A 22,520-nucleotide genomic window follows, 5' to 3' on the forward strand; every position below is an offset into this window, starting at 1 on the left:
TTGCCAGGGAATGTTTTTTCGAATATTATTAAGCATGTTGATAATAAATTGAGTTTAATTAAAGTAACTGTCCTAGCTTATTTATGTTATGATTGTTGCTTATTATGTTAATTCTGCTAAAATCTATTTCATTCATATAGTTGCATGTTAGGATAAATCACATTAGGGATCATTGTATCTAGATTGATTTTTCCTATTTTTAATCAATACTTCCAAATTAAATTGTGTCTCTATTTACCAAGTTGTTAATAATAATTTTATAAATAATTGACTTAGCACAAATAAAATCCCTGTGGAGACGATAACTCGATACTTACTTATTAGTTGATAATGACTGTGTACACTTGCACAAACTCGAGCGCTACAAGTTTTTGGCGCCGTTGCCGAGGACTGTCAACTGTTGCCATAGTCATTTTTTGTGAAATTATTTATTTTCAATTTGGTTATTTCTAACAGTACTAGCTTATTCTTTTTAATTTTGTGATTTCTTTTCCAGGTGTTTATGAGCATAGATTGGGTTATCGATTTACTCCTAGTAGACCCTGAAATTGAGCGAACTTTCAGACAAAGAAGACGTGAACGAATATGTAACACTCTTAACCCTTATCCTTTGCCGGAATAAGGTTATGAGGTATTACTTGACTTAACAAAACTTCTATAAGGTCAAAGATACTTACCAGACAAAAATTATCAACAATGCAAACCTGTCTCATTGATTTTCCATAAGAGCTCTTATAAAATTTCTAAAATGACTCACTATCAAAACATAGCCGAATATTTAATAACAAAATTAACTACTATCAAGTTATAACTAAAACATTTCAACACATTAGTTCAATTATAAGGTTTCACTAAACCAAATCAGCAAGCCATCTTCGCATGGCTATAATGTATACAAAGTCGAAATATCATTCTACCTATAGTCTATCCTATACATGCCTTAAACCATGATGATATACAATCTTCTCAACTCACATAATGACTCGATAGTGTGATGATATCTCCGGCTCTTCCAACTCGAACTAAAGTATAAACCTATAAGAAATAGAAAAGAGAACACGGAGTAAGCTTCAACGCTTAGTAAGTTTTAAGCAATGCAAACAATTAATTTACTTATAGATCAATTATTTCAAATTATCAAGAAATCATTCCTAGATAATTGCCATCTTGGCCAAGTATCCATGAACATAATGCATATTTAGCAAATTCACCTCACTTGAATCTGAACTCAATTAAAACCAAATATTGAAATCACAAATATGATCACAAGAACTCGAAAAGCATCTCATTAACTAGTTTTAACCATGTTTGCAACAAAATCACAAATTTACTACAAGCTGTCTTCCTGAGCAACAGTCACTAAATTATTTATAACTAGAGCTAAGGAACTCCAATTCAAGTTCCGTTAATTTTCCATAAAAATAGACTCATATATCTTCCATCCATAAAATTTTCAGAATTTTTGGTTTAACCAATCAATACCATATTTTTATTGAAGTTTCCCCTGTTTCAATGTTTGACTATTCTGACCACTCTTCACTACGAATCAATTTTCTCATTATGCAGAATTCAAAATATGTTATCGTTTATTTAATTTGAAACTAGACTCATTAAGGAGTCTAAATATATAAATTTTATCTTATAATCATCATGGTACAATTTACAAGGATTTTCTAAAAACAGAACAGGGGATTTCAAAGTCATTTTGACTGTATCTCACGCTACTTCAAATATCTCATTATCTATAATTCTTTTGCTTATACAGTTTCTTTTATAAGAAACTAGACTCATTAAGATTTAATTAAATAATTTATTCAGCTTCTAATTCAATTTACACAATTTATGGTAATTTTCCAAAATCACACTACTACTGCTGTCCCAAGCAGATTTATTACAAATTTGCTCTTTCACACATTCCTTGCATTAAAATTATCTAAACATGTATATCATGTCATTCAAGATCGAAATCATATAACATAGGCATTAAAATGATTCACTAACAGCTTTAGTTCAATTGAAACGAATAAAATTCAATATCATATTCACATTTAATTTTCCATGATCGTAATCACCTAAAAATAAATCATATACTTCCACAAACCTTTCCACAAGGGCCAAGTGTTTATATTTGAATATAAACATAGAATCACTTCACATAACTTCACACATTTACCGAATATATCACGATCACATTTACAGTCATAACACTTATTCACAGATGCATCACTTTATATATTTATAATTTAATTCAAATCAAATCACATACGAGTACATGATCGTGCACAGCCAACTTAATATGTAATGCACTTTCAATTTGTCAACTTAGTGTAGGATCTTGTAATTGTATACTTTTATCAAATTCTTTGGCACTTGGACGGCTAGGTATAAAACCCGAAATTTTATTACAAAGACAAAGCTTATGGACTTTAGCCAGATACATTTCAAAGACGAAGCTCATGGGTCTTTGGCGGATATATTTCAAAGACAAAGCTCGGGACTTTAGCCGGATACATTTCAGCACAAAGCTCGGGTCTTTAGCCGGATACATTTCAAAGACGAAGCTCAGGTCTTTGGCGGATATATTTCAAAGACAAAGCTCGGGTCTTTAGCGGATATATTTCCATACACATTTCGTCTTCTTAAATTACTTATGATAGAAACTAGAAATCTATTTCATCCTCGCTTGATCATATTCTTTAAATCATTTCGTACACATAGTGCCTTACACCCGATCTCGCACACATTGTGCTCGGTTAATAATGTCACACACATAGTGCATATATTCATTCACACACACCATCTTGCCCTTTTCATTCGTGCATATACATACCCATAGTATATTTATTCAATACCATCACTCAATAATACAAATATCAATTCAACATTATTTCACATATAAAAATTCACAATTCAGAAGTTATGTGTAATCTAGACATACATAGTAATCTAAGCGTTAATTACCTAGAACTTACCTTATTGTCGAACAAACAGCTCTGACTGGCTACTTAACGACCTTCGCTTTCTTCTTATCCGAACTTGATTCTCTTTGATTTTGAGCTTAATTTAAACAATTAAACAATTTCAATTATCTTATAAATTCATCATAACTCAATTTCTATTTATTTTAAACACATATAACATATGGCACTTTCATCATTGATGAATTATACGCGTAACATGGCTGACTGCTCCTAGTTCTTACATTCGACTAGCTTGTTACAACATTTTCATATTAACAATTGAACATTCATCTAATTTTAGTCAAGCAAAATTTACTTTCTCTTACTACTATCACATACATGGCAACTCAATTCCTTTCATGTCAATTTACATTTAACTAAACAACGTTTTAATATTTAGTACATCCGCAATGGCACAAACCGACTTATCTCCCATTCCACTTCCCATACCTTAACCGAATACTCCTAAAATATTTCAATTTTTCCCAACTACATCCAAGAGCTTAAAATTTACTTAATTGAGTTTATCCAAGTCTATCTTATTATCTAGCTAAAACAATAATTAAGTTTGTTTCAAGTCTTCCATGACTGAATGTACATATATATATATCTAACTCAATAACAACAAATTATTAACCTCCCATTTCAAGTCTACATTCGGCATCCATAAAGCACTCTCTAGCAATTAAGTTAAAAGAAAAATTTAACATAACTTAACCTTACTCCATAATAGCCAAATTAGGATTTTTGTCCATTTTAACCATTTATAGAATTTTTACTTAGTTCATATTCATCTATAACCATTTCAAATCACATACTACAAAACATCATCAATTTGACATATAAGAACATAACCAAATGTTTCTTGCAACACAAACTCAAAAATTAACACATGGGTCATGTTAGGAGCATCAAAACAAACTCAACTTCACAAAAAAATTCCAAAAGAATCACATGATATCATACCTTAATCTATAAATTCACATAGCCGAATGTCCTAGCTTCCATTTTTCTTTTCTTTTCCTTATGGTTTCGCAAGATGAAAAAAAGATGATGGAACTTTGTTTTATCACCACTTACTAATATAAATTTATTATTTCAATATATAAAAATCATTTTATAATAAAATGTTTATTTATATCTTTATTATACATAATTCCCACCAATTAAAAATGAAGATAAGAGAACACATTATTACATGCGTGTGTTGGTAGGCCATTTACATTCAAAAATGGTCTATTTGACATGCAAGTCCCCCAAACTCCTAAACATAAAATATTTGGCCACTACACATTTGCCTATCCCATTTCCAAGGTTTCTTAAATAAGTCCTTTTTAACTAATTCCACATCCAAATACCAGAAATCAAAACACGATATTTTCACATATAATATTTCACATATAACAAACATAGAATATAACATTCAATTACTTTTTTTTTTTGGTTCGGAAACCATTGTTCTGACTAGGGTCTAAACTAGGTTGTTACAGAATAGCTCAAAGACAAGTCCAGATGGACCTTGGAAATCAGAATCAAGACCAAGGTAATGAAGCCGATCATGTACGAAATCCCATCCTCATTGCCGATGATAGGGATCAATGCATTAGACAATATGCTATGCCGCTTTTCAATGAGTTAAATCTAGGAATTAAAAGGCCAAATATTGAGGCAACCCAATTCGAATTGAAACCAGTGATGTTTCAAATGCTACAAACAGTGAGCCAATTTAGTGGTATGCCCACGAAAGATCCACATATCCACCTTCGATTGTTTATGGAGGTGAGTGATTCATTCAAGATAGCTAGTGTGACTGAAGACGCACTGAGGTTGAAGTTGTTTCCGTACAAATTGCGAGATCGAGCATGAGCATGGCTCAATTCATTGCCACCAAGTTCCATATCTACATGACAAGAATTAGCAGAGAGATTTTTGGTAAAGTATTTCCCACCTAGCAAGAATGCTAAGTTGAGGAACAAGATCACAACTTTCCAACAATTGGATGACGAGTATTTGTATGAGGCTTGAGAGCGATTCAAGGAGTTATTTCGTAAGTGTCCTCATCATGGGATTCCTCATTGTATCCAGTTGGAGACATTCTATAATGGTCTCAATGCATATAAAAGATTGATGGTAGATGCTTCTGCAAATGGTGCAATTTTGTCTAAGTCTTATAATGAGGCTTATGAGATCATCGAGAGGATTGCAAGTAATAACTATCAATGGCTAGCAAATCAAACAGCTTTAGGAAGACGTGTAGCCGAAGTTCATGAAATTGATTCTCTCACTTTGTTATCAGCTCAGGTATTGTCTATTTCCTCTATGTTAAAGTAGTTTACCGCTAATAATGCTAATAATTGTGCAGCTCAGCCACCAAGTCCGTTTGAAGTAGTTTCCGTGTGTACTATGGGGAAGGTCATTCTTTCGAGAATTGCCTATTAAATCTCGAGTCAGTGTATTATGTGGGGAACCGACACCAAAATAGGAGTGGACAAGGACCCTAGTCCAACTTTTATAATCCTTCATGGCGTAATCATCTCAACTTTTCTTGGAGCAACTAAGGAAATGGACCAAACAACAACTTTATGCAGCATAGACCCAACCAATCTCAAGGGTTTAATCAGCAAGCTCCAAAACCAGCCCAAGCTGGATCATCAAATAGTTTAGAGAACTTGTTGAAAGCGTACATGGAAAAGAATGATTCTTTGATCCAGAGATAAGAAAAAACACTAAAAAATTTGGAAAGCCAAATGGGCCAGTTAGCTACGGAGCTTCGTAATAGACCACAAGGAATATTGCCGAGCAATACTGAGAATCGAAGAAACTTGGGTAAAGAACATATCAAGGCAGTGGCATTGCGAAGTGGTAAAATTCTGGAACCCCGATTGATTGATGTAAAAGATGAGCCTGTTGAAAAAGTGGAAAGTCAACCAGCTATTAAAATTCCTACACCAAAGGAATCAGAAACTGCAAAGACTGACAAGGTAAATCCTAACTTAGTGAATTCAGATACTGTAACATCTTCTTTGGATGCAGATTTACCTACTCAGAAGAGTTGTCCAGTTCAACCGAAAGTTCTATCACCTCTATATCCATAAAGATTGCAGTAACACAAGTAGAAACAGGAGGTGCAATTCAAGAAGTTTTTGGATGTTTTGAAGCAATTACACAGCAATATTCCGTTGGTGGAGACTTTAGAACAAATTTAAAATTACGTAAAGTTTATGAAGGATGTACTATCCAATAAGAAACGACTTTGTGAGTATGAGACTGTCGCCTTGACGAAGGAATGCAATGTGTTCCTGCAGAACAAACTGCCACCGAAATTGAAGGATCTAGGAAGCTTTACGATACACTGTAACATTGGTGAATCTTACTATGGTAAAGCTTTTTTGTGACTTAGGAGCAAGTATCAACTTGATGCCTAAGTCTATTTTCAAGATGCTAGGGATAGGAGAAGTAAGACCTACAACTATGACGTTTCAGCTAGCGGATCGATCTTTAGCATACCCTAAAGGAAAGATCAAAGATGTTTTGGTAAGAGTAGATAAATTTATTTTTTCGGCTGATTTCATTATTCTAGATTTTGAAGCAGATAAGGAAGTGTCAATTATCCTTGGAAGATCTTTCCTAGCGACGGGAAGAACGTTAATTGATGTACAGAAAGGCGAACTTACCATGCGAGTTCAAGATGATCAGGTAACTTTTAACATTCTTAAAGCGATGAAATTTCCCGATCCGACAGAAGAGTGTTCAGTTATGTAAGAGTTAGAAACCTTGATTTCTATGGAAAGCAATTTTGAAAAAGATTCATTGGAGAAAGCCTTATGGTTTGACCCTTTGGAGGATGGAGAAGTGAAGAAAACATGGTTCCAATGAAAGCCAATCCGAGAAATTTTATTCAATCCACACGGTTTGAACCGTTGGAGTTGAAAGTCAGAGAATTTGTACAACCCAAATTGTCAATCGAAGAACCACCTATACTCGAACTAAAGGTACATCCTTCCCATTTGAAATAGTTTATTTAGGTGATTATTCCACTTTTCCTGTGATTATTTCAGTAGAACTGACAAAAGATCAAAAGGAGTAACTAATTTCTGCTCTAAAGAAAATTAAGAAAGCAATTGGTTGGACCATAGTTGATATTTGAGGTATAAGCCCTTCAATTTGCATGCACAGAATTACTTTGGAAAAAGGTGAAAGAGATCGAATTGATAGGCAAAAGAGGCTCAATTTGATTATGAAAGAAGTTGTGAGAAAGGAAGTGATCAAATGGTTAGATGCAGGAATCATCAATCCTATTTCAGATAGTTCGTGGGTAAGTCCGGTGTAGTGTGTACCGAAGAAAGGTGAAATCAAGATTGATGAAAATGAGCATAACGAATCAATTCCAACAAGAACTGTTACCGATTGGAGAATTTGTGTTGGCTTCAGAAAGCTAAATAAAGCCACTCGGAAGGACCATTTTTCGTTGCCTTTTATGGATCAAATGTTAGATCGACTGGCAGTTAATGAATTTTATTATTTTTTAGATGGTTATTCTGGATGTAACCAAATAGTTGTAGCCCCGGAAGACCAACATAAAACAACCTTTACTTATCCGTACAGTACGCTTGCTTTTAGATGAATGCCTTTTGCTTTATGCAATGCACCTGCAACCTTTCAACGATGCATGATGACAATATTCACTGATATGGTTGAAAATTTTGTTGAGGTTTTCATGGATGATTTTTCTGTTTTTGGTAACATTTATGATATTTGTTTGAGTACTTTGGCTAAGGTACTGAAGAGATGTGAATAGACAAATCTTGTCCTTAATTGGGAGAAATGTCATTTTATGGTTAAGAAAGGGATTGTCTTAAGGCATAGAATTTTAAAGAAAGGAATTGAAGTTGACAAAGCAAAGGTGGATGTAATTGAAAGATTATCGGCCCCAATGAATGTGAAAGGAGTCAGAAGTTTCTTAGGTCATGTCAGTTTTTACCGAAGGTTTATCAAAGATTTTTCAAAAATTTCTCAACCGTTGTGTTTGTTTTTAAAGAAAGATGTAGTGTTTGATTTTAACAAATCATGTTTAGAAGCTTTTGCAGAGCTGAAAAAATGGTTAATCTCAGCCCCCATAATCATTACACCCAATTGGAGCACACCTTTTGAGTTGATGTGCGATGCAAGTGATTATGTTGTTGGAGCTGTGATGGGTCAAAGAAAAAATAAAATGTTCCACCCCATTTACTATGCAAGTAGGACCTTGATGGGAGCCCAACTCAATTATACGATAACTGAAAAGGAACTATTTGCTATAGTTTTTGCTTTTGAAAAATTCAACTCATATCTTATAGGTACCAAAGTTACAGTATCTACTGACCATGCGACCATTAAATACTTGCTCACGAAGAAAGATGCAAAACTGAGGCTAATTCGTTGGATGCTTTTATTCCAAGAATTTGACATTGAGATCCAAGATAGAAAATGTGTTGAAAATCAAGTAGCTGATCATCTGTGGAGGTTGGAGCAAGATGAGGTAACTCGATCACATGTGCCTATCAACGAGAATTTCCCAGATGAACACTTATTTGAGGTGAGTCGAATTCATGAAACACCTTGGTTTACTGATTTTGCCAATTATCTTGCATGTGGAATAATACCTCAAGAAATGACATATCAACAAAGGAAGAAATTCCTTCATGATTGTAACGCCCCGTACCCGAGTCTGCTGCCGGAATCGGACACGAGGGGCTAACGGCTTAAACCATTCACTTTTACAGTCCATTTTAAAATTTTTCCAGGCAGTCGGCTAACTGCATCACTGTCACTTTAAAAATCATATCTTGAGTTCCAAAACTCGAAAACCAGTTTCGTAATTTTTCCCTGAAACTAGACTCATATATGCATCTACAAATTTTTTTCTAGAATTTTTGGTCGGGCCAATTAGTACAGTTTATTAGTTAAAGTCTCCACTGTTACAGGGTGCGACTACACTGACCTTCATGCATTACGACCTGGATATCTCCCTGTACAGGGATTCAATACTGATGCTGTTTGTTTCTATAGAAACTAGACCCAAAGAGGAATCTATACATATATAGCATGACTCCTAATTATCTCTGGTTAATTCAAAATGAATTTCCAAATTCAGAACAGGGAATCCAGAAACTGTTCTGGCCCTGTTTCACGAAAACCTAATTATCTCGTAACATAAAACTTACATGACCGTTTCATTTCTTCCATATGAAAGTAGATTCATTAAGGTTAATTTACATAATTTATTCACTATTTAATTCCATTCCTACTATTTTTAGTGATTTTTCACATCCACCTCACTGCAGCTGTCAACCTCTGTCATTAAGGTAGATTTTACCTACTTCATAATTTCCTTGATTCAACTAGCCCTTTTAACATACATGGCACAAAAGATAATCACGATTAACCATTCCAAGGGCTAATCGATTCCAAACATTACCACATATCTTAATGAACAACATACAAAATGATCATGATACCATGCCAAGGTGCATACAAGCCATTTTCGCATGGCTAAAAGTTTACATACCAAATTTTCAACAAAACATATTAGCCTATACATGCCAAAATGCTCTCCTAGACCCACTAAGAAGAAAGTACCAAAAGTTGCTAGCCGGTGTGATGACTTTGACGACGGTCTCGAGCACACCAAAATGGATCAAGAACCTAGGTAAGCAACAAACAAGCACACCAAATGAGTACATAACTCAGTAAGTCATAAGCACTACTCTACCATCCAACATTAATAATCATTTTTTTGTTTCTTTCAAATCATAACAACTATGCTACAGTTTCTTAAATTCTTGGTTCGATCTCATGCCAAGTCCTTCAATTAATTCAATGCCAAGTCAGCCCAATCAATGTAGACCCATTTCCTCAAGTTTGGAACAATGATGCACTAGATAAATCTATGCATACACCGCACAACCTCAAATTCAATATTTAGGTAATAGCTCAATCACTTACCTCATTCATCACAATTTATACCAACAACCAAACGTTGCACACATAGTGCTTATTATGTTCGCACACATAGTGCCATAGTAAATCGCACACATAGTGCTATAGTAAATCGCACACATAGTTCCATAGTAAATCGCACACATAGTGCATTTGAGATTCCCTCATGCTTCAACCTCCCAATCGGCACACATAGTGCCACTTAATTTTTGCACACATTGTGCCCTATGTCAATTCATCATGGTAAAGCAATTTGCTAAATTCAAATTGTACATATGGTCATATTAACAAGTAGGAGAATCACTCAAAAATATCTATCCAAGGAGTTCTCACAACAAGTGCTTAAGGACTTACCTTGCGTTGAGTATAACGGTTCCGACCCGGCTACTCGATGTCCTTGGCTTTGCCCTTGCTTGTTTCTCCTTCTTTAACTTCGGGGCTTAATAGATAAATAAACTAGTTTAATCATCTTGCTGTACATTTATAATTCAATTACACATGCATATGTATATTTGCATATTCGCAACCCTCTTACTAATTACCCATTTAGTCGATTATATACATGATTAAAGGTAACATCATGAATGGGCATACTTATATATATATATATATACATACCCGATTGTGCACCAAAAATTTGACTCAACATCACCTACATACTCACTTTGATGGTCGAATATATATATACATGTATAGTGTTATCTACAACATCATCTAAACACCTAAATTTTTCTCATGCACACTTGATCAACCTTTTTCCCAATCTAGCATAGCTTCACCTCCATTTGTGATATCATATAAATTTGCATGTTGCTACATTTCTTAAGTTCAACATCTCTATGCCCATTATAGCCACTCCCATAATCAAATTCTAAAATCGGCAACATCCCTTTCAACTATGTTAGCGAATACTCCTCCCTTCTTAGTCCCAACTTCGGCACCTCCAACAAAAAGGACTTAACATCTTCCCTTTCATGCTAGCATAACAAGCAACTTAGTTCATCCATACAACTAACATGTTAATAACATCAAGGTATCAACTAAAATTTTTAAGCTTCTTGTCAACTTCCAACTCTCCAACAACCCCAAATCCAACCTTGGGATAGATAGTATTTAGACCCATCACCCAAAGGTTGTGTAAACTTCTAAAAAAAAAAATATCATTGAACATACCTTGATTTAAAGGACCACCTTGGCTGAATCTTGCTTCCTCTTCTTCCTCTAGTTACGACAATTGCAAAAGAAAGAAAACATGAGCACTCCTTCTTCCCTCCTTATTAAGCATTCAAACTCTCTCATTTTCATGCCACAAGAAGTGAAAGAAAATGATGAACATTTTTTTTTCTTCCTCCCTCAACTCACGGCAATGGGGGGGTACACCCACACCATTCTCTTTTTTTTTCTTTATTACCCATATTTCTTATTTTATTTTTTTCTACATACCCACTAACTAAACATGTTTGCAACATGTTTCCACCCATAGCATGGCCGGCCATCATGCTTAAATTTGGGTAAATTGACATGCAAACCCACCTTTTTCACAACATGCACTTATAGGCCACCCTACATTTGCCTAGCACATTTTTAAATTTTCTCACATAAGTCCTATTTGACAAAATTCACTTATAATTAACAAAATTCAAACATGAGATATTCACACATGCATATGTACATATAATGAGCATCAACTATGACAGTTAATTATTTTTATGACTCGGTTTAGTGGTCCCGAACCCACTTTTCGACTAGGGTCAATTTAGGGTGTTACAACTCTCCCCACATAAGGAATTTTCGTCCCGAAAATCTTACCGTAAATAGGTTTGGGTAACGATCTTTCATAGAGTTCTCGGGTTCCCAAGTAGCTTCTTCCATCCGTGTTTGAGCCATAACACTTTTACTAACGGAACCCTTTTGTTTCGCAAGTCCTTCACTTCACGAGCTAGGATACTGAATCGGTTCTTCTTCATAACTCATATTGGTTTGAATTTCGACCTCGATGGACTAATTACGTGTGATGATCGATCTATAACGTCAAGCATCGAAACATGGAAGACGTTGTGAATCCTTTCAAGTTCGGGGGCAAAATCAAACGACACATAACCGGACCGACTCGTTCGGATATCTTATATGGCCCGATGAACCTCGGACTCAATTTGCCCTTGCGGCCAAATCGAGTATCTTTTCCAAGGTGAAACTTTAAGAAACACTTTGTCTCCTACCTGATACTCAATGTCTTTTCGTTTCAGATCCGCGTACGATTTCTGACGATCTGTGGCCGCCTTCAGACTTTCATGGATTACCTTTACTTTTTGTTCGGCATCTTTAATCAAATCAACTCCGAAAATTTTACTTTCACCGAGCTCGGTCCAAAACAATGGTGTACGGCATTTACGACCGTACAAAGCCTCGTAAGGTGCCATCTTAATACTTGATTGAAAACTATTGTTGTAAGCAAATTCAATCAAAGGTAAATACCGTTCCCATGAACCACTAAACTCGAGGATGCAACATCTCAACATATCCTCAAGTATCTAAATTATCCGCTCGGATTGACCATCGGTTTGGGGGTGAAAGGCGGTCTTTGAAATGCAACTTGGTACCCAAAGCTTCTTGCAATTTCTTCCAAAATCGTGAGGTGAACCTCGGATCTCTATCCGACACGATAGAAATAGGTACCCGTGTAATCTCACAATCGAGAAACATACAATTCAGCTAATTTATCCATTGAAAATCCGTGACGCACGGGATAAAGTGAGCCGACTTAGTCAATCTATCAACAACGACCCAAATCGCATCTTTCTTACTTGCCGACACGGCAACCCGGATACAAAATCCATCGTTACTCGATCCCATTTCCATTCGTGTATCATGATCGGTTGGAGTAGACCCAGAGGCACTTGATGTTCCGCCTTCACTTGCTGACATATTAAACACTTCGAAACAAAATCGGAGATGTCTCATTTCATGCCATGCCACCAAAACCGACATTTTAAATCGTTGTACATCTTCGTACTCCCCGGGTGAATTGACATTCGGCTACAATGAGCTTCGTTCAGAATCATCGAAATGAGTTCTGAATTTCTTGGAACACACAAACGATTTCTGAACCTCAAACAATCATCATTATCAACTTGAAACTCTGATTCCACATTTGGAACACATTCAGCCCGTTTTGCAACCAATTCATCATCGACTTTCTGAGCTTCACGAATTTGACGAATCAACAAGGGTTTGGCCTTTAATTCTGCCATTAGTACATTGTCGGATAGAACAGACAAGTGTACATTCATCGCTCGCAGGGCAAACAGTGATTTACAACTTAAGGCATCTGCAACCACATTAGCCTTTCCCGGGTGATAGTCAATGACAAGCTCATAATCTTTCAAAGAACTCGAGCCAACGTCTTTGTCGCAGATTCAAGTCTCTTTGAGTCATCAAATATTTGAGACTTTTGTGATCCGAATACACATGGCACTTCTCCCCAAATAGGTAGTGTCGCCATATTTTCAAGGCGAATACGATGGCAGCTAGTTCGAGATCATGGGTCGGATAATTTTTCTCATGTGGCTTTAATTGTCTCGACGATAGGCCACAACTCGACCTTCTTGCATCAATACGCAACCCAACCCAAGTAGGGAGGCGTCACTATAGATGACAAACTCTTTGCACGATTCGGGCTGCACTAAAATTGAGCTTAGTCAAATAAGTTTTCAGTTGATCAAAACTTTTCGACATTTTTTCGTCCATTCGAACTTAACATCTTTTGAAGTATCTTCGTCATGGGTGTGGCTATCATCGAGAATCCTTTTACAAACTGTCGGTAGTAAGCAAGTCCCAAAAACTCGAACCTCGTAATATTTCTCGGAGGCTTCCAGTTAAGTATGGCTGAAATTTTGCTCGGGTCGACTCGAATACCCGATGCAGATACCACATGACCCAAGAAGCTAACCTCTCTTAACCAGAACTCACACTTGCTGAACTTAGCATACAACTGCTTATCCCGTAAAATTTGCAACACTAATCTCAGGTGCTCCGCATGTTCGGTCTCATCTCTCGAATAGACCAAGATGTCGTCAATGAACACAACTACGAACCGATCCAAATATGGTCTGAAGATCCGATTCATCAAATCCATAAATACCGCAGGGGCATTAGTGAGCCCAAACGGCATCACTAAGAACTCGTAGTGACCATATCTCGCTCAAGGCGCTTTTAGGTATGTCCGAATCTCGAATTCATGAATCGATAATAGCCCGATCTCAAATCTATTTTGAGAACACCGAGGCTCCTTCAGTTGATCGAACAAATCATCGATACGCGGTAACGGATATTTGTTCTTTATTGTCACTTTATTAAGCTGACGATAGTCATGGTTCCGTCCTTCTTTTTCACAAACAACACAGGTGCACCCCAAGGTGAAAAACTCGGGCGAGCAAAACCTCTATCCACCAACTCTTGCAACTAAGCTTTCAACTCCTTTAATTCCGTTGGTGCCATACGATACGGAGCTATCGAAATCAGTGTTGTCCCAGGTACAAGCTCAATACCAAACTCTATCTCCCGAACAGGTGGCAAACCCGGTAATTCTTCGGGAAAAACATCTTGGTATTCACAAACCACCGGCACAGATTCGGGTTTTATTTCTAACTCCTTATCATCAATTACATACGCAAGGTATGCTTCGCACCCCTTTCTTACATATTTCTAGGCCAACATTGATGATATTACAGCTGGCAACCCCTTTAAGTCCGTAGACTCAACTCGGATCATCTCGTTATTTGCGCACCTCAAATCCATAGTCTTGCTTTTGCAATTCACAACCGCATCATGCACGGTTAACCAATCTAAACCGAGGATAACATCAAATTCGTCAAACGGCAACAGTATCAAGTCTGCTGGAAAGCAGGAACCTCGAATTACTAGGGGGCATTTCTTACACACTTTGTCGACAAGCACGTAACGACCCAAGGGATTTGACACCCGAATTACGAACTCGAGAGACTCAATAGGTAAAGTCTTATCGGATGCTAACGTTTCGCATATATAAGAATGAGTAGAACCAGGGTCAATCAAAGCAATCACATTAGTATCAAAGAGAGTGAATGTACCAGTGATAACATCAGGGGAGGATGCCTCCTCTCGTGCACGGATGGCATATGCCCTAGTAGGAGTACGAGTCTCAGATCGAACAACCGCATCAGTGGCCCCTTTCTGACTACCACCCCTACCTCCTGAAATTCTCGATGGTCTACCTCTAGCTATCATTCCACTAGGTCTTGCACCTTGCATCCTATTCTTCTCTTCAAGCTCCGTGCAATCTCTAATGAAGTGGTCCTTCGAACCGCATCCGTAACAGGCCCTGTTAGTAGACTTACCCCAACATTCACCTATGTGTCTTCTCCCACATTGGGGCATTCACGTTTCTCTTGACGGTTATTGCCGCACTAGCTACCAAGTAGCTCGAGTCCGTCGATGGTCGTGCTCTAATGGAAATTCCGTAGTCGTCCTCGATTTATTAGTGTCCTCCCGAACTTCTTCACACCGAGAACGGAGCTTTACCCGTCGATCTTTTGCGATAGTCTCTAGCTTCAAATTCAGCCTTCTTCTTCTCCTTTCCAAGTTCCTCCGCCTTGCGTGGCTCGTTCAACTAGTGTTACTGAATTCTTTTATCTCCAAAATACCCACTAGTAGCTTTAAATCTTCATTCAATCCTTCTTCAAATCTCTTGCACATAGCAACCTCATCAGCCACACACACCCGGGCATACCGACTGAGTCTTACGAACTCATGTTCGTATTCAGATACTGTCATACGGCCTTGCTTAAGTTCCAAGAATTCCTTACGCTTTTGATCGATGAACCGTTGACTAATATATTTCTTTCGAATTTCTATTTGAAAGAAATCCCAAGTAACTCGTTCGTTTGGGACTATGGAAATCAAAGTCCTCCACCAATAGTAAGCTGAGTCTCGCAACAAGGATATAGCACACTTTAGACATTCATTGGGTGTGCATGACAGTTCATCAAACACCCGAATGGTGTTATCAAGCCAGAACTCGGCCCTTTCGGCATCATCAAGAACTATGACCTTGAACTCCTCAGCCCCGCTTCCTAATCAAGTCTACAGTGGCTTACTCAGCCTCACGTGGTCAGATGGCGATGGCTTTACGGGCTCTTGGGGTGGATTATTCAAATTGGAATTGTTGGACAGCCGGATTGGTTCGGGCATATTATGCGACCCACTCATTCATCATGGTAAAGAAGGCTTGTTTAGCCCCTCACCTTGATTATTCGCAGATGACTAAGGTTCAACAGTGGCGTCCCTTGTGCAGGAGCAGCCGCTACACTTTCAACGTCATCCGCCAAGGTTCTCTCTACAGCGGGATCCATTTACTAATCAAAACAAAAAAAAATTTAACCGTCAGAAGTCATCACACATTTAAACATTAACATTAAAGCATGTATAGCTAGACTCATACGTGCTATGGTAGTCCTAGAACCGACTAAACTATAGCTCTGATACCAATAAAATTGTAACGCCCCGTACCCGAGTCCGCTGTCGGAATCAGACACGAGGGGCTAACGGCTTAAACCATTCACTTTTACAGTCCATTTTAAAATTTTTCCAGGCAGTCGGCTAACTGCGGCACTGTCACTTTAAAAATCATATCTTGAGTTCCAAAACTCGAAAACCAGTTTCGTAATTTTTCCCTGAAACTAGACTCATATATGCATCTACAAATTTTTTTCTAGAATTTTTGGTCGGGCCAATTAGTACAGTTTATTAGTTAAAGTCTCCACTGTTACAGGGTGCGACTACACTGACCTTCATGCATTACGACCTGGATATCTCCCTGTACAGGGATTCAATACTGATGCTGTTTGTTTCTATAGAAACTAGACCCAAAGAGGAATCTATACATATATAGCATGACTCCTAATTATCTCTGGTTAATTCACAATGAATTTCCAAATTCAGAACAGGGAATCCAGAAACCGTTCTGGCCCTGTTTCATGAAAACCTAATTATCTCGTAACATACAACTCACATGACCGTTTCGTTTCTTCCATATGAAAGTAGATTCATTAAGGTTTATTTACATAATTTATTCACTATTTAATTCCATTTCTACTATTTTTAGTGATTTTTCACATCCACCTCACTGCAGCTGTCAACCTCTGTCATTAAGGTAGATTTTACCTACTTCATAATTTCCTTGATTCAACTAGCCCTTTTAACATACATGGCACAAAAGATAATCACGATTAACCATTCCAAGGGCTAATCGATTCCAAACATTACCACATCTCTTAATGAACAACATACAAAATGATCATGATACCATGCCAAGGTGCATACAAGCCATTTTCGCATGGCTAAAAGTTTACATACCAAATTTTCAACAAAACATATTAGCCTATACATGCCAAAATGCTCTCCTAGACCCACTAAGAAGAAAGTACCAAAAGTTGCTAGCCGGTGTGATGACTTTGACGACGGTCTCGAGCACACCAAAATGGATCAAGAACCTAGGTAAGCAACAAACAAGCACACCAAATGAGTACATAACTCAGTAAGTCATAAGCACTACTCTACCATCCAACATTAATAATCATTTTTTTGTTTCTTTCAAATCATAACAACTATGCTACAGTTTCTTAAATTCTTGGTTCGACCTCATGCCAAGTCCTTCAATTAATTCAATGCCAAGTCAGCCCAATCAATGTAGACCCATTTCCTCAAGTTTGGAACAACGATGCACTAGATAAATCTATGCATACACCGCACAACCTCAAATTCGATATTTAGTTAATAGCTCAATCACTTACCTCATTCATCACAATTTATACCAACAACCAAACGTTGCACACATAGTGCTTATTATGTTCGCACACATAGTGCCATAGTAAATCGTACACATAGTGCTATAGTAAATCGCACACATAGTGCCATAGTAAATCGCACACATAGTGCATTTGAGATTCCCTCATGCTTCAACCTCCCAATCGGCACACATAGTGCCACTTAATTTTTGCACACATTGTGCCCTATGTCAATTCATCATGGTAAAACAATTTGCTAAATTCAAATTGTACATATGGTCATATTAACAAGTAGGAGAATCACTCGAAAAATATCTATCCAAGGAGTTCTCACAACAAGTGCTTAAGGACTTACCTTGCGTTGAGTATAACGGTTCGACCCGGCTACTCAATGTCCTTGGCTTTGCCCTTGCTTGTTTCTCCTTCTTTAACTTCTCGGCTTAATAGATAAAAACTAGTTTAATCATCTTGCTGTACATTTATAATTCAATTACACATGCATATGTATATTTGCATATTCGCAACCCTCTTACTAATTACCCATTTAGTCGATTATATACATGATTAAAGGTAACATCATGAATGGGCATACTTATATATATATATATACATACCCGATTGTGCACCAAAATTTGACTCAACATCACCTACATACTCACTTTGATGGCGAATATATATATACATGTATAGTGTTATCTACAACATCATCTAAACACCTAAATTTTTCTCATGCACACTTGATCAACCTTTTTCCCAATCTAGCATAGCTTCACCTCCATTTGTGATATCATATAAATTTGCATGTTGCTACATTTCTTAAGTTCAACATCTCCATGCCCATTATAGCCACTCCCATAATCAAATTCTAAAAATCGGCAACATCCCCTTTCAACTATGTTAGTCGAATACTCCTCCCCTTCTTAGTCCCAACTTCGGCACCTCCAACAAAAAGGACTTAACATCTTCCCTTTCATGCTAACATAACAAGCAACTTAGTTCATCCATACAACTAACATGTTAATAGCATCAAGGTATCAACTAAAATTTTTAAGCTTCTTGTCAACTTCCAACTCTCCAACAACCCCAAATCCAACCTTGGGATAGATAGTATTTAGACCCATCACCCAAAGGTTGTGTAAACTTCCAAAAAAAAATATCATTGAACATACCTTGATCTAAAGGACCACCTTGGCCGAATCTTGCTTCCTCTTCTTCCTCTAGTTACGACAATTGCAAAAGAAAGAAAACATGAGCACTCCTTCTCCCTCCTTATTAAGCATTCAAACTCTCTCATTTTCATGCCACAAGAAGTGAAAGAAAATGATGAACATTTTTTTTCTTCCTCCTCAACTCACGGCAATGGGGGTACACCCACACCATTCTCTTTTTTTTCTTTATTACCCATATTTCTTATTTTATTTTTTCTACATACCCACTAACTAAACATGTTTGCAACATGTTTCCACCCATAGAATGGCCGCCATCATGCTTAAATTTGGGTAAATTGACATGCAAACCCACCTTTTTCACAACATGCACTTATAGGCCACCCTACATTTGCCTAGCAGATTTCTAAATTTTCTCACATAAGTCCTATTTGACAAAATTCACTTATAATTAACAAAATTCAAACATGAAATTTTCACACATGCATATGTACATATAATGAGCATCAACTATGACAGTTAATTATTTTTATGACTCGGTTTAGTGGTCCCGAACCCACTTTCCGACTAGGGTCAATTTAGGGCTGTTACAATGATAGTCGGTAATATTTTTGGGAAGCCCGTTTTTTTTAAATAGTGTGCAAATAATATAATCCGAAAGTGTGTAGCAGAAAGTGAGATTACTGAGATCTTATATCATTGCCATTCATCTCCAAGTGGGCGATTCTTTGGTGGTGCACATATTGCAGCAAAGATTTTGCAAACAGGTTTCTTTTGGCCTACATTTTTTAAAGATGCTTATGCCTATGTGAAGAACTGTGATAGATGCCAAAGAAGTGGAAACATATCAAGGAGGAATGAAATGCCCTTAACAAATATTTTAGAGATTGAATTATTCGACGTATAGGGCATTGACTTCTTAGGACCGTTTCCTTCTTCTTATGGGAACAAATACATCTTAGTTGTTGTGGACTATGTATCCAAGTGGGTTGAAGCTAAAGCGTACCTACAAATGATGCTAAGGTAGTCATGCGATTCCTACATAAACATGTGTTTACACGATTTAGGACACCAAGAGCTATTATTAGTGATGAAGGTTCTCATTTTGTGAACAAGTGGCTTAAGTGGTTGCTTGACAAATATGATGTGAAGCACAAGATTGCTACTGCTTATCACCCCCAGTCCAATGGGCAAGTTGAAAGAGTAAACCGTGAAATCAAAGGTATCCATGAAAAGGTAGTACGCTCCAGCAGAAAAGATTGGTCTCGAAGAGTCGATGATCCATTATGGGCCTATCGAACAACATTTAAGACACCCGTTAGGAATGACTCCTTATCGGTTGGTTTTTGGAAAGGCATGTCATTTGCCATCAGAGTTGGAGAATAGAGCTCACAGCATTTTTAACATTTAAGCTACCAATTAAACAAAGAATCGTAAAACTCCCTGAATCTTTCAATTTGTTGGCCAGCTTGTTCTGTAGAATGGCTGAGCAAACTACATTTAACTCCACATGCGCTGCCTCATCCAACTTCCGTTTATTTGCTAAAAGCTCCTTGAAGAATTTGACTGCGATTGGCATCCGCGAAAAAGCTTCAATAAACTATAAGTTAATGTGTAATTTCTTTAATAGTTTAAGGAATTTACCAAATTGTTCATTTATGCGGTCTTTCCTTGTCGCATTGGGGTATGACACTTGTGGTTTTTACTCTTTACTTACCTGTTTCAACTCACTGTGGTCTACCTCACCTTTACCTTTATTTACCATAATTCCTTGCCTCAGTTCTGGTTCAGGTTCAACTAACCCTTCCTCGTCTTGGATGGTAATTGCGTTGAGTTCTTCCCTTGGGTCAGATTCAGTGTTACTCGGCAGGCTACCTTGTGGTCATTCAGAAATCAATTTGGCGAGTTGGCCTATCTGAGTTTCGAGCCCTTGGATCGACGCTTTTTGATTCTTAAGTGTTGTTTCGGTATTTTGGAAACAAGTTTTCGACACCGAGATAAACTTTGTGAGCATCTCCTCAAGGTTCAACTTCTTTTCTTGTTGGTAAGGTGGTTATTGAAAAGCCGGAGGATGTTGTGACATTTGATTTCCTTGACCACCCCATGAGAAATTAGGATGGTTCCTTCAACTTGCATTATAGGTATTACTGTATAGGTTATTTTGAAATCTAGAATTATTGTTACCCATGTATTGGACTTGTTCCTCCTCGGTGTTGGGGTTGAAGGATTGATATTCCGTGTGTGTTCCTCCTTCATTTGAATCGCACCTCATAACTGGATGTACCTGAGTAGAACCACACAAACCATCAATGTTTTTATTTAAGAGTTCTACCTGGTTAGATAGCATAGTAACAGCATCGAGGTTGAAAACACCGGCCGCTTTCGTCGGCTTTGTCCTCATAACTTGCCACTGATAGTTATTTAGTAACATTTTTTCAATAAATTCGTAAGCCACTTCAGGTGTTTTGTTATTCAAAGTTCCACCGGTGGCTACGTCGATGAGTTGCCTCGTTGAGGGGTTCACACTGTTGTAAAACGTCTAAACTTGTAGCCAAAATGGTAACCCATGGTTAGGACACCTTCTCAAAAGATCCTTGTATCTCTCCCATGCATCATAGAGCGTTTCTAGATCCATATGCATAAAAGAAGAGATGTCATTCCTCAACTTAGCCATTTTAACCGGCGGAAAATATTTAAGTAAAAACTTTTCAGTCATTTGTTCCCAAGTAGTGATTGACCCTCGTGGTAACAAGTTCAACCACCGTTTAGCTTTGTTTCTCAGTGAAAAGGGAAACAACCGAAGGCGTATGGCGTCGTCAGAAAAGCCATTGATTTTAAATGTGTCGCAAAACTCCAAAAAATTTGCCAAGTGATTGTTTGAATCCTCATCCTACAAACCATCAAACTGAACAAATTGTTGTATCATTTGAATCGTGTTAGGTTTCAGTTCAAAATTATTTGCAGCAATAGCAGGCCTAACTATACTCGAATCAGTTCCTGTTAAATTCAGTTTAGCATAACCATACATAGTGCGCGGAGCAGGATTCTGATTTACTGGATCAGCAGCAATCGCAGGAGGTAGCAAATTTTCCTGATTTTCAACCATCTCCTCGATTGTGGTTTGAATATCGTCCTCTTGCTCTTCCTCTGTGTATATTAAGCTTCGCCTTATTTCTCTTCCGTTTCTGCGAGCTGTGCGATCGATCCCACTATAAAAAAGTAATGGTCCTGATGGGTTTCTTCTGGTCATAAACTAGAAAAATCTGTCAGAAAATAAAAGAAAAGTTAGAAAAGTGGAATTAAACTAAACTAAAAAATAAATTGCAATAAAAGTAAAATGGCTAAAGTAATAAAAATTGAGTGTTCCTAATATCTTAAGTTCCCCGGCAACGGTGCTAAAAACTTGATATGTGATATTCGTGACAGGTTTTAAAAATTTATAATTAATCGTTCTTAAAACTAACTATTATCACAATGAAGGCAAGTGTACCTATCGAACAGTAGTATAGCTTTAGCAAGTTCGGATTGTCGAACCCAAAGGAACCAAGACTACTAGTAATTACTTTCTTTTTATTATCTAGCCTAAAAATTAA

At 37.2% G+C, this 22,520-nt stretch overlaps 2 non-coding genes across 2 annotated transcripts; one reads left to right on the plus strand and one right to left on the minus strand.

Moving 5' to 3' along the window:
* Positions 1-4,922: 4,922 nt before the first annotated feature.
* LOC128284697 (small nucleolar RNA R71) lies at positions 4,923-5,029 on the minus strand. Its single transcript, XR_008275120.1, has one exon. It is a non-coding gene; the product is annotated as a small nucleolar RNA R71 (small nucleolar RNA).
* Positions 5,030-21,488: 16,459 nt separating this feature from the next.
* Positions 21,489-21,595, plus strand: LOC128284824 (small nucleolar RNA R71). The gene has a single exon (XR_008275246.1). It is a non-coding gene; the product is annotated as a small nucleolar RNA R71 (small nucleolar RNA).
* The last annotated feature ends 925 nt before the right edge of the window (positions 21,596-22,520 follow it).

Source organism: Gossypium arboreum, chromosome 11 (assembly GCF_025698485.1).
Source record: "Gossypium arboreum isolate Shixiya-1 chromosome 11, ASM2569848v2, whole genome shotgun sequence".
NCBI classification, from domain to species: domain Eukaryota; kingdom Viridiplantae; phylum Streptophyta; class Magnoliopsida; order Malvales; family Malvaceae; genus Gossypium; species Gossypium arboreum.